Genomic DNA, 13,299 nt, shown 5'->3' on the forward strand with positions numbered 1-13,299 from the left:
CAATATTATGTTGAATCCACTATGGACTGGACTCTCACTATTATGTTATATCCATTATGGACTGGACTCTCACAATATTATGTTAGATCCACTATGGACTGGACTTTCACAATATTATGTTAGATCCACTATGGACTGGACTCTCACACTATTATGTTAGATCCACTATGGACTGGACACTCACAATATTATGTTAGATCCACTATGGACTGGACTCTCACTATTATGTTAGATCCACTATGGACTGGACTCACACTATTATGTTAGATCCACTATGGACTGGACTCACACTATTATGTTAGATCCACTATGGACTGGACTCTCACACTATTATGTTAGATCCACTTTGGACTGGACTCTCACTATTATGTTAGATCCACTATGGACTGGACTCTCACTATTATGTTAGATCCACTATGGACTGGACTCTCACACTATTATGTTAGATCCACTATGGACTGGACTCTCACTATTATGTTAGATCCACTATGGACTGGACTCTCACACTATTATGTTAGATCCACTTTGGACTGGACTCTCACTATTATGTTAGATCCACTATGGACTGGACTCTCACTATTATGTTAGATCCACTATGGACTGGACTCTCACACTATTATGTTAGATCCACTATGGACTGGACTCTCACTATTATGTTAGATCCACTATGGACTGGACTCTCACTATTATGTTAGATCCACTATGGACTGGACTCTCACTATTATGTTAGATCCACTATGGACTGGACTCTCACTATTATGTTAGATCCACTATGGACTGGACTCTCACTATTATGTTAGATCCACTATGGACTGGACTCTCACTATTATGTTAGATCCACTATGGACTGGACTCTCACACTATTATGTTAGATCCACTATGGACTGGACTCTCACTATTATGTTAGATCCACTATGGACTGGACTCTCACTATTATGTTAGATCCACTATGGACTGGACTCTCACTATTATGTTAGATCCACTATGGACTGGACTCTCACACTATTATGTTAGATCCACTATGGACTGGACTCTCACACTATTATGTTAGATCCACTATGGACTGAACTCTCACACTATTATGTTAGATCCACTATGGACTGGACTCTCACTATTATGTTAGATCCACTATGGACTGGACTCGCTCTCTATTATGTTAGATGAGAGTGTATGTAGAATATAGTAGATTATAATTAGGGCGCTGAGAAAAGAAAGTTGAGTTTAAGCCAGTGCAAAAACGTGTTGGTCCTCCATTGGTCTAACCTTTGTTGTCAGTGTGACGTGTCCATGCTCGGCCGCTGTCACTTTGCTGTCATGTCAGAGGGAAGCCCACAGAGAGGGCAGAGACGAGCCCTCTGAACCCGCCGCCGACAGCTGCAGACCCTGACACATGCAGCGTGCTCACACGCTTGACGGACAGCCTAAGTGCACCGCTGGAATACTGACCAGTAGAAGAGGTGCACAAGGTCACTCCACCAGCTCCACGTTATTGACACAAAGACGCCATAATTGGCATGGAAGCATGAAAGTCCAATGTTTCTGTCTTCCAGTCTTTCATTCCCAATGCGTAATTGTAAAGAGTGGACTGGGGTTGTCCCGATGCCAAACAATACGTTACTGCATACAGCAGCCAAATTAGGAGCCTTTGTATCGAGAAAGAGACATTTTCTAGAATGTTAACTATCTTATTTAATGACAAATTGTCCTTTGATCGCAATAAGACACGCATGTTATTTATTTATTTTTTTATTTTTTTATTTATTTTTTTTTATTTTTATAATGTCCTGCCCAGCTTCTCGGGCAAATCATATAGCAGATGTAGATGCCCATATCGGCTGTTCAGATTTACTTTACAAAAGAGAAGTGTAGGATACTTCTCTTGTTGCCTTACTTGTATTTTGACTTTATTAAATGTATTTATTTTATCATTTGGTGCAGCCGGGCCGGAGCAGGAGGGGATAGAAAGAGAGAAAAAGGAAGACAGAGGGGGGAATTGTGGGGACAAGAGGGGGATTAGACAGAGAGACAAAAACAACAACAGCAAACACAACAACAACAACAACAGAGCAACATCAGCAAATACGACATGTACAAATATGATGGTAAAAGTAATAGCAAATAAGCAGTTAGCGAAAATTTTAAAACAAATACAGAAATGACAATGAGCATTATTACACGCATGTTTATGTATAATAAGATATTACCTTACAGTAAAGCCAAAAATGAAAGTTTTTTGTGGTTGCCTTTGTTTTGAAAAGTGTCGAAAAGGTGTCGAAATACATTTTGGTACCAGTACCAAAATATTGGTATCGGTACAACCCCAGTGTGAGTATAAAGATGGATTTTCCGAAAAAAACCAAAATACTTTTTATGGCAATGAAGGAGACGCTGAAATGGTAAGTAATAACAGTAGGTTAGAAATGTGCGAAAATACATTAGCAATTTGTTGTGTAGCTAATGTTGTGTCGACCAGCTCTTCCTCCCTGATAAACTAAGTTACTGGTCAATCCCAAGTTCTTTTGATGACATATATGCTGAGTAAGAAGGACCATCAAGACAGAATTGGAATATTTTCAAGTTTTTACCAAAGCTTAACCAATACATTCATATCGGCTGCTCTAGATCAGTGGTTCTCAACCTTTTTTCAGTGATGTACCCCCTGTGAATGTTTTTTAAATCCAAGTACCCCCTAATCAGCGCAAAGCATTTTTGGTTGAAAAAAAAGAGATAAAGAAGTAAAATACAGCACTATGTCATCAGTTTCTGATTTAGTAAATTGTATAACAGTGCAAAATATTGCTCATTTGTAGTGGTCTTTCTTGAACTATTTGGAAAAAAATATATACAAATAACTAAAAACTTGTTGAAAAATAAACAAGTGATTCAATTATAAATAAAGATTTCTACACATAGAAGTAATCATCAACTTAAAGTGCCCTCTTTGGGGATTGTAATAGAGATCCAACTGGATTCATGAACTTCATTCTAAACATTTCTTCACAAAAAAAGAAATCTTTAACATCAATATTCATGGGACATGTCCACAATTTTTTTTAGCTGTCAACACTGAATATTGCATTGTTGCATTGTTGCATTGTAATGAATGGAATAGCCTACTTGATTTGATGTTCAGTTTATGAACTTACATTCATATTTTGTTGAAGTAATATTCAATAAATATATTTATAAAGGATTTTTGAATTGTTGCTATTTTTAGAATATTTAAAAAAAATCTCACGTACCCCTTGGCATACCTTCAAGTACCCCCAGGGGTACGCGTACCCCCATTTGAGAACCACTGCTCTAGATGATCTGGCATTCTAACGGAAAAGCCAACTCCTTTTCACACAAAGAAAACCCCCAAGTCCCCCTCGCCCCACTGATAAGGAACTAGTGGGGGAGGTCTTCACATTCCCACGTAAGACACAAAACAGACCTCTGAACACAAGAGAAACTAGTAGAATATAAAAAGGAAAAGTACTAGCTACTCTAAACATGGCTATGTAAAAGGAAATAACTCTTTAACATGTATGCATCCTCCACACTAACTTAGCCTTCTACTGTGAGACAATAGCATCACCGTCCTGCTACTACTTTTAATTGGATCGTGTGTGTGTGTGTGTGTGTCTGTGTGTGTGTGTGTGTGTGTGTGTGTGTGTGTGTGTGTGTGTGTGTGTGTTGTTGAAGCCATTTTTCCTAAAGAAAATTTAGTTTTTTGTGGAAAAAATTAAAAACATGCAATATTTTCTCCCAAAAGGGTTTTAAAGTGGAATATCTTAGGTGAATTAATTGGAGTTGTGAACAGGTCAATAACTCATAACATTGATTTTGATTCATTATTAGTATTTGAGCAATGACATTTGTTTAAAAAGCTTGCATAACAATATGTGTTATTAGAGTCAACATTGCAACTTTTCCTCATTACATCTAACTTATTTGTTCTTTTGTTCCACTTTTGTATTTTTTTTTCAAGATATTTAAAACATTTGCTGCAGGCCACAATTTGCCCCTGAACCATACTTTGGAGACCTGTAGTCTATGCTTTCCAGGATAAAAAAGTGTCGGAAAAGTATCAAAATACATTTTGGTACCTGTACCAAAATTTTGGTATCGGGACAACCCTAGCGTGAGTATAAAGATGGATTTTCCAAAAAAAAAAAAAAAAACTTTTCATGGCAATGGAAGAGACGATGAAATGGTAAGTAATAACAGTAGGTTAGAAATGTGTGAAAATACATTGGCAATTTGTTGTGTAGCTAACTTAGCCTTCTACTGTGAGACAATGGCATCACCATCCTGCTACTACTTTTAATTGGATCGTGTGTGCGTGTGTGTGTGTGTGTGTGTGTGTGTGTGTGTGTCTGTGTGTGTGTGTTTGTAGTTGTTTTTATTTTTTCATTATTTTGTTTGCTTGTTTTATGCACTTTTTCTTAAAGAAAACTTTGTTTTTTTGTGGAAAAAAACGCAAAAACTGAGCCGCACTTTGGAGACCTGTAGTCTATGTTTTCCAGGATAAAAAAGTACATTCTGGTACCTGTACCAACATATTGGTATCGAGACAACCCTAGCGTGAGTGTAAAGATGGATTTTCCAAAAAAATAACTACTTTTTATGGCAATAATACATTAGCAATTTGTTGTGTAGCTAACTTAGCCTTCTACTGTGAGACAATAGCATCACCGTCCTGCTACTACTTTTAATTGGATCGTGTGTGTGTGTGTGTGTGTGTGTGTGTGTGTGTGTGCGTTGTTGAAGTTGTTTTTATATTTTCATTATTTTGTCTGCTTGTTTTATGCCATTTTTCTGAAAGAAAATCTTGTTTTTTGTGGAAAAAAATAAAAAAACATGCAATATTTTCTCCCAAAAATGTTTTCAAGTGGATTATTTTAGGTGAATTAATTGGAGTTGTGAACAGGTCAATAATTCATAACATTGATTTTGATTCATTATTATTGTTTGAGCAATGACAGTTTTTTTTTTTTTTTAAAGCCTGCATAACAATATGTGTTATTAGAGTCAACATTGCAACTTTTCCTCATTACATCTAACTTCTTTGTTCTTTTGTTCCACTTTTATATTACATTTTTAAGATATTTAAAAAAAATAGCAGCAGGCCGCAATTTGCCCCTGAGTTGCACTTTGGAGACCTGTAGTCTATGCTTTCCAGGATAACAAATTGTCGATAAAGTATCAAAATACATTTTGGTACCTGTACCAACATATTGGTATCGGAACAACCCTAGCGTGAGTATAAAGATGGATTTTCCGAAAAAATAACTACTTTTTATGGCAATGGAGGAGACAATGAAATGGTAAGTAATAACAGTAGGTTAGAAATGTGTGAACATACATTAGCAATTTGTTGTGTAGCTAACTTAGCCTTCTACTGTGAGACAATGGCATCACTGTCCTGCTACTACTTTTAATTGGATCGTGTGTGCGTGTGTGTGTGTGTGTGTGTGTGTGTGTGTGTGTGTGTGTGTGTGCGTGTGGGTGTGTGTGTCTGTGTGTGTGTGTTTGTAGTTGTTTTTATTTTTTCATTATTTTGTTTGCTTGTTTAATGCACTTTTTGTTAAAGAAAACTTTGTTTTTTTGTGGGAAAAAAAACGCAAAAACTGAGCCGCACTTTGGAGACCTGTAGTCTATGCTTTCCAGGATAAAAAAGTGTTGAAAAAGTATCAAAGTACATTTTGGTACCTGTACCAGCATATTGGTATCGAGACAACCCAAGCGTGAGTATAAAGATGGATTTAACAAAAAAATAACTACTTTTTATGGCAATAATACATTAGCAATTTGTTGTGTAGCTAACTTAGCCTTCTACTGTGAGACAATAGCATCACCGTCCTGCTACTACTTTTAATTGGATCGTGTGTGTGTGTGTGTGCGTTGTTGAAGTTGTTTTTATATTTTTATTATTTTGTCTGCTTGTTTTATGCCATTTTTCTTAAAGAAAATTTTGTTTTTTGTGGAAAAAAATAAAAAAAACATGCAATATTTTCTCCCAAAAATGTTTTCAAGTGGAATATTTTAGGTGAATTAATTGGAGTTGTGAACAGGTCAATATTTCATAACATTGATTTTGATTCATTATTATTGTTTGAGCAATGACAGTTTATTTATTTTTTCAAAGCCTGCATAACAATATGTGTTATTAGAGTCAACATTGCAACTTTTCTTCATTACATCTAACTTCTTTGTTCTTTTGTTCCACTTTTATATTTAATTTTTAAGATATTTAAAAAAAAATAGCAGCAGGCCGCAATTTGCCCCTTAGTTGCACTTTGGAGACCTGTAGTCTATGCTTTCCAGGATAACAAATTGTCGATAAAGTATCGAAATACATTTTTGTACCTGTACCAACATATTGGTATCGTGACAACCCTAGCGTGAGTATAAAGATGGATTTTCACCAAAAAATATATATTTTTTATGGTAATGGAGGAGACAATGACATGGTAAGTAATAAGAGTAGGTTAGAAATGTGTGAAAATACATTAGCAATTTGTTGTGTAGCTAACTTAGCCTTCTACTGTGAGACAATGGCATCACCGTCCTGCTACTACTTTTAATTGGATCGTGTGTGCGTGTGTGTGTGTGTGTGTGTGTGTGTGTGTGTGTGTGTGTGTGTTTGTAGTTGTTTTTATTTTTTCATTATTTTGTTTGCTTGTTTAATGCACTTTTTGTTAAAGAAAACTTTGTTTTTTTGTGGAAAAAAACACAAAAACTGAGCCGCACTTTGGAGACCTGTAGTCTATGCTTTCCAGGATAGAAAAGTGTTGAAAAAGTATCAAAGTACATTTTGGTACCTGTACCAACATATTGGTATCGAGACAACCCTAGCGTGAGTATAAAGATGGATTTTCCAAAAAAATAACTACTTTTTATGGCAATAATACATTAGCAATTTGTTGTGTAGCTAACTTAGCCTTCTACTGTGAGACAATAGCATCACCGTCCTGCTACTACTTTTAATTGGATCGTGTGTGTGTGTGTGTGCGTTGTTGAAGTTGTTTTTATATTTTCATTATTTTGTCTGCTTGTTTTATGCCATTTTTCTTAAAGAAAATGTAGTCTTTTGTGGAAAAAAAAAAAAAAAACATGCAATATTTTCTCCCAAAAATGTTTTCAAGTGGAATATTTTAGGTGAATTAATTGGAGTTGTGAACAGGTCAATAATTCATAACATTGATTTTGATTCATTATTATTGTTTGAGCAATGACAGTTTATTTATTTTTTTAAAGCCTGCATAACAATATGTGTTATTAGAGTCAACATTGCAACTTTTCCTCATTACATCTAACTTCTTTGTTCTTTTGTTCCACTTTTATATTTAATATATTTAAAAAAAAAATACCAGCATGCCGCTATTTGCCCCTGAGTTGCACTTTGGAGACCTGTAGTCTATGCTTTCCAGGATAACAAATTGTCGAAAAAGTATCGAAATACATTTTGGTACCTGTACCAACATATTGGTATCGTGACAACCCTAGCGTGAGTATAAAGATGGATTTTCACCAAAAAATATATATTTTTTATGGTAATGGAGGAGACAATGAAATGGTAAGCAATAAAAGTAGGTTAGAAATGTGTGAAAATACATTAGCAATTTGTTGTGTAGCTAACTTAGCCTTCTACTGTGAGACAATAGGATCACCGTCCATTTTTTTTCTTTTTAAAATCCTTATTATAGTCATAAACTCAGGAAATACGTCCCGGGACACATGATAATTTAAATTATGACCAATGTATGATCCTGTAACTACTATTTGTGGTATCATCCAAAACTAACGAAAAGTATCAAAGAAGAGAAGAATAAGTGATTATTACATTTGAACAGAAGTGTAGATAGAACATGTTGAAACCGAAAATAGGCAGATATTAACAGTAAATGAACAAGTAGATTGATAATCAATTTTTACAGTTTGTCCCTCATAATGTAGACAAAATAATAGGTAGATAAATGACACAATATGTTACGTCAGCAGACTAATTATGAGTCTTTGTTTGTTTATTGAGAAAAGCATCAAAGAGTATCAAAACACATGTGTTGGTTTCCAAATGGCCTGCAAAGTTGAAAAGACAATGACTTAGAAGAAGACACATTTCATTATTTACAGCGGTGGCAGATAGAGATCATGTGACAATGACAAGGCAGAGATGGGGTGTAGAGTGTGGTATGTTTGAGGACAAAAACAGATGTCGGGACTCTGGCTTGCGAGGCAACAACCACATCATGGACTCCGGAACATTGAACGCCGTGTCCTCTTATCCTTGCGGCTCAGCAGCCGCCTTTGTGGCCTCCACAATGGAGGTGTTGTGCCGCCATGTCATCCTTTCACGCTCTTTGTTTCTCACCTTTACCTCGGCAGCTGGGGACCGAGTCTCTGGGGGAAAGATACGGTGCCGCTCGGATAAAGTAGGTATTCAACGTGTCCCCTTCTCTGCTCGTGTCCCTCATTATACGTCTCAGAGGGTCTGTCCATGAGGACTCGGCCTGGGGGTCTTGGACCGGCTGGGTCAGTGGATGACTGTGGTATGTTTTCAAAGTATGGCAATAATGACGGCAATGTGTCCTTCAGCAAAGCATGGAAACCCTACACAACCCGGTCGTCCGCATGAGAGACGAGCGTGCTAACTATCGAGCTAAAAGGCCGGACTATCAACTCCATAGCCAGCACTATCCTTATATTCAACCCCGTAAACCTCACTCTTGTCCGGGTCACGGCACCACTCTAACCCACGAGGTTCGATCCCTGCCCTTTCCGTTCCGCACGGGGTCGTCTGCATGACTAACTACCGAGCTAAAAGCCCGGGCTACAAACCCGATAGCCGGCACTACTCTTGATGTCGTCAGGGAATGACATCCTCCGTTATATTCAGCCCCCTAAACCTCACTCTCATCCGGGTCACGGCACCGTGTAGTTCAGTCCATGCCATTTTCGTTCCGCACGGGACTCAAGCATGGGGTCGTCTGCATGACTAACTACCGAGCTAAAAGCCGGAGCTATGAACCCGGTAGCCGGCACTACTCTTGATGTCATCAGGGATTGGCATCCTTCGGTATATTCAACCCCCTAAACTTCACTCTCATCCAGGTCATGGCACCGTGTGGTTCAGTTCGTGCCATTTTCGTTCCGCACGGGACTCAAACATGGGGTCGTCTGCATGACTAACTACCGAGCTAAAAGCCCGGGCTACAAACCCGATAGCCGGCACTACTCTTGTTGTCGTCAGGGAGTGACACCCTCCGTTATATTCAACCCCCTAAACCTCACTCTCATCTGGGTCACGGCACCGTGTGGTTCAGTCCGTGCATTTTCGTTCCGCACGGGACTCAAACATGGGGTCGTCTGCATGACTAACTACCGAGCTAAAAGCCGGAGCTACAAACCCGATAGCCGGCACTACTCTTGATGTCGTCAAGGAGTGGCATCCTCCATTTTATTCAACCCCCTAAACCTCACTCTAATCAAGGGTCACGGCACCATGTGGTTCAGTCCGTGCCATTTTCGTTCCGCACCAGACTCAAACATGGGGTCGTCTGCATGACTAACTACCGAGAAAAAAGCCCGGGCTACAAACCCGATAGCCGGCACTACTCTTGTTGTCGTCAGGGAGTTACATCCTCCATTATATTCAACCCCCTAAACCTCACTCTAATCCGGGTCACGGCCCCGTGTGGTTCAGTCCGTGCCATCTTCGTTCCGCACGGGACTCAAACACGGGGTTGTCTGCATGACTAACTACCGAGCTAAAAGCTGGAGCTATGAACCCAATAGCCGGCACAACTCTTGATGTCGTCAGGGAGTGACATCCTCCGTTATATTCAACCCCCTAAACCACACTCTCATCCGGGTCACGGCACCGTGTGGTTCAGGCCATGCCATTTTCGTTCCGCACGGGACTCAAACATGGGGTCGTCTGCATGAAAAACTACCGAGCTAAAAGCCCGAGCTACAAACTCGATAGCCGGCATTACTCTTGATGTCGTCAGGGAGCGACATCCTCCGTTATATTCAACCCCCTAAACCTCACTCTCATCTGGGTCACGGCACCGTGTGGTTCAGTCCGTGCCATTTTCGTTCCGCACGGGACTCAAACATGGGGTCGTCTGCATGACTAACTACCGAGCTAAAAGCCGGAGCTACAAACCCGATAGCCGGCACTACTCTTGATGTCGTCAAGGAGTGGCATCCTCCATTTTATTCAACCCCCTAAACCTCACTCTAATCAAGGGTCACGGCACCATGTGGTTCAGTCCGTGCCATTTTCGTTCCGCACCAGACTCAAACATGGGGTCGTCTGCATGACTAACTACCGAGAAAAAAGCCCGGGCTACAAACCCGATAGCCGGCACTACTCTTGTTGTCGTCAGGGAGTTACATCCTCCATTATATTCAACCCCCTAAACCTCACTCTAATCCGGGTCACGGCACCGTGTGGTTCAGTCCGTGCCATCTTCGTTCCGCACGGGACTCAAACACGGGGTTGTCTGCATGACTAACTACCGAGCTAAAAGCTGGAGCTATGAACCCAATAGCCGGCACAACTCTTGATGTCGTCAGGGAGTGACATCCTCCGTTATATTCAACCCCCTAAACCACACTCTCATCCGGGTCACGGCACCGTGTGGTTCAGGCCATGCCATTTTCGTTCCGCACGGGACTCAAACATGGGGTCGTCTGCATGAAAAACTACCGAGCTAAAAGCCCGAGCTACAAACTCGATAGCCGGCATTACTCTTGATGTCGTCAGGGAGCGACATCCTTCGTTATATTCAACCCCCTAAACCTCACTGTCATCCGGGTCACGGCACCATATGGTACACCCCTTGCCATTTTCGTTCCGCACGGTACTCAAACATGGGGTCGTCTGCATGACTAACTACCGAGCTAAAAGCCGGTAAAAAGCCTGAATGCCCCATAACAAGAAGATAGAGAAAAAGAAGAAGCTTATCGACTACGGTGTCAGCACAGACTACAAAGGCGGACTAACACATTTTCAGGACTTATGCGGATCTCAAATACAGACCAGAAGGAACCAAAAGGTAAGAAAAGTTTATTTTGCATAATATTGCGAAACAAAATATGTCTTACCTTATACAATGCCATCATATTTCAGTCTACACATATCTCTTATGTGTGACTGCCATCATATTGCAGTCGACGCGTATCTCTTATGTGTGACTGCCATCATATTACAGTCTACACGTATCTCTTATGTGTGACTGCCATCATATTGCAGTCTGCACATATCTCTTATGTGTGACTGCCATAATATTGCAGTCTACACGTATCTCTTATGTGTGACTGCCATCGTATTGCAGTCTACACGTTTCTCTTATGTGTGACTGTCATCATATTGCAGTCTGCACATATCTCTTATGTGTGAATGCCATCATATTGCAGTCTACACGTATCTCTTATGTGTGACTGCCATCATATTGCAGTCTGCACATATCTCTTATGTGTGACTGCCATCATATTGCAGTCTGCACATATCTCTTATGTGTGACTGCCATTATATTGCAGTCTGCACATATCTCTTATGTGTGACTGCCATCATATTGCAGTCTACACATATCTCTTATGTGTGACTGCCATCATATTGCAGTCTGCACATATCTCTTATGTGTGACTGCCATTATATTGCAGTCTACACATATCTCTTATGTGTGACCGCCATCATATTGCAGTCTACACTTATCTCTTATGTGTGACTGCCAACATATTGCAGTCTACACGTATCTCTTATGTGTGACTGCCATAATATTGCAGTCTACACATATCTCTTATGTGTGACTGCCATCATATTGCAGTCCACACATATCTCTTATGTGTGACTGCCATCATATTGCAGTCTACAAGTATCTCTTATGTGTGACCTCCATCATATTGCAGTCTACACGTATCTCTTATGTGTGACTGCCATCATATTGCAGTCTGCACATATCTCTTATGTGTGACTGCCATCATATTGCAGTCTGCACATATCTCTTATGTGTGACTGCCATTATATTGCAGTCTGCACATATCTCTTATGTGTGACTGCCATCATATTGCAGTCTACACATATCTCTTATGTGTGACTGCCATCATATTGCAGTCTGCACATATCTCTTATGTGTGACTGCCATCATATTGCAGTCTGCACATATCTCTTATGTGTGACTGCCATTATATTGCAGTCTACACATATCTCTTATGTGTGACCGAGATCATATTGCAGTCTACACTTATCTCTTATGTGTGACTGCCAACATATTGCAGTCTACACGTATCTCTTATGTGTGACTGCCATAATATTGCAGTCTACACATATCTCTTATGTGTGACTGCCATCATATTGCAGTCCACACATATCTCTTATGTGTGACTGCCATCATATTGCAGTCTACAAGTATCTCTTATGTGTGACCTCCATCATATTGCAGTCTACACTTATCTCTTATGTGTGACTGCCATCATATTGCAGTCTGCACATATCTCTTATGTGTGACTGCCATCATATTGCAGTCTGCATGTATCTCTTATGTGTGACTGCCATCATATTGCAGTCTACAAGTATCTCTTATGTGTGACTGCCATCATATTGCAGTCTGCACCTATCTCTTATGTGTGACTGCCATCATATTGCAGTCTACACTTATCTCTTATGTGTGACTGCCATCATATTGCAGTCTGCACGTATCTCTTATGTTTGACTGCCATCATATTGCAGTCTGCACATATCTCTTATGTGTGACTGCCATCATATTGCAGTCTACACGTATCTCTTATGTGTGAATGCCATCATATTGCAGTCTGCACGTATCTCTTATGTGTGACTGCCATCATATTGCAGTCTGCACGTATCTCTTATGTGTGACTGCCATCATATTGTAGTCTGCACGTATCTCTTATGTGTGACTGCCATCATATTGCACTCTACACTTATCTCTTATGTGTGACTGCCATCATATTGCAGTCTGCACGTATCTCTTATGTTTGACTGCCATCATATTGCAGTCTGCACATATTTCTTATGTGTGACTGCCATCATATTGCAGTCTACACGTATCTCTTATGTGTGAATGCCATCATATTGCAGTCTGCACGTATCTCTTATGTGTGACTGCCATCATATTACAGTCTACATGTACATCTTATGTGTGACTGCCATCATATTACAGTCTAAAAGTATCTCGTATGTGTGACTGCCATCATATTGCAGTCTACAAGTATCTCTTATGTGTGACTGCCATCATATTACAGTCTACATGTACATCTTATGTGTGACTGCCATCATATTACAGT

General features: G+C 39.8%; 1 protein-coding gene across 1 annotated transcript in view; it reads left to right on the forward strand.

The window, feature by feature from the left end:
• The window catches only part of LOC133663173 (ephrin type-A receptor 3-like), an 843,338-nt gene that overhangs the window by 417,737 nt on the left and 412,302 nt on the right, over positions 1–13,299 (forward strand). The window lies entirely within an intron of this gene.

Source organism: Entelurus aequoreus, linkage group LG13, assembly GCF_033978785.1.
Source record: "Entelurus aequoreus isolate RoL-2023_Sb linkage group LG13, RoL_Eaeq_v1.1, whole genome shotgun sequence".
Taxonomy (NCBI): domain Eukaryota; kingdom Metazoa; phylum Chordata; class Actinopteri; order Syngnathiformes; family Syngnathidae; genus Entelurus; species Entelurus aequoreus.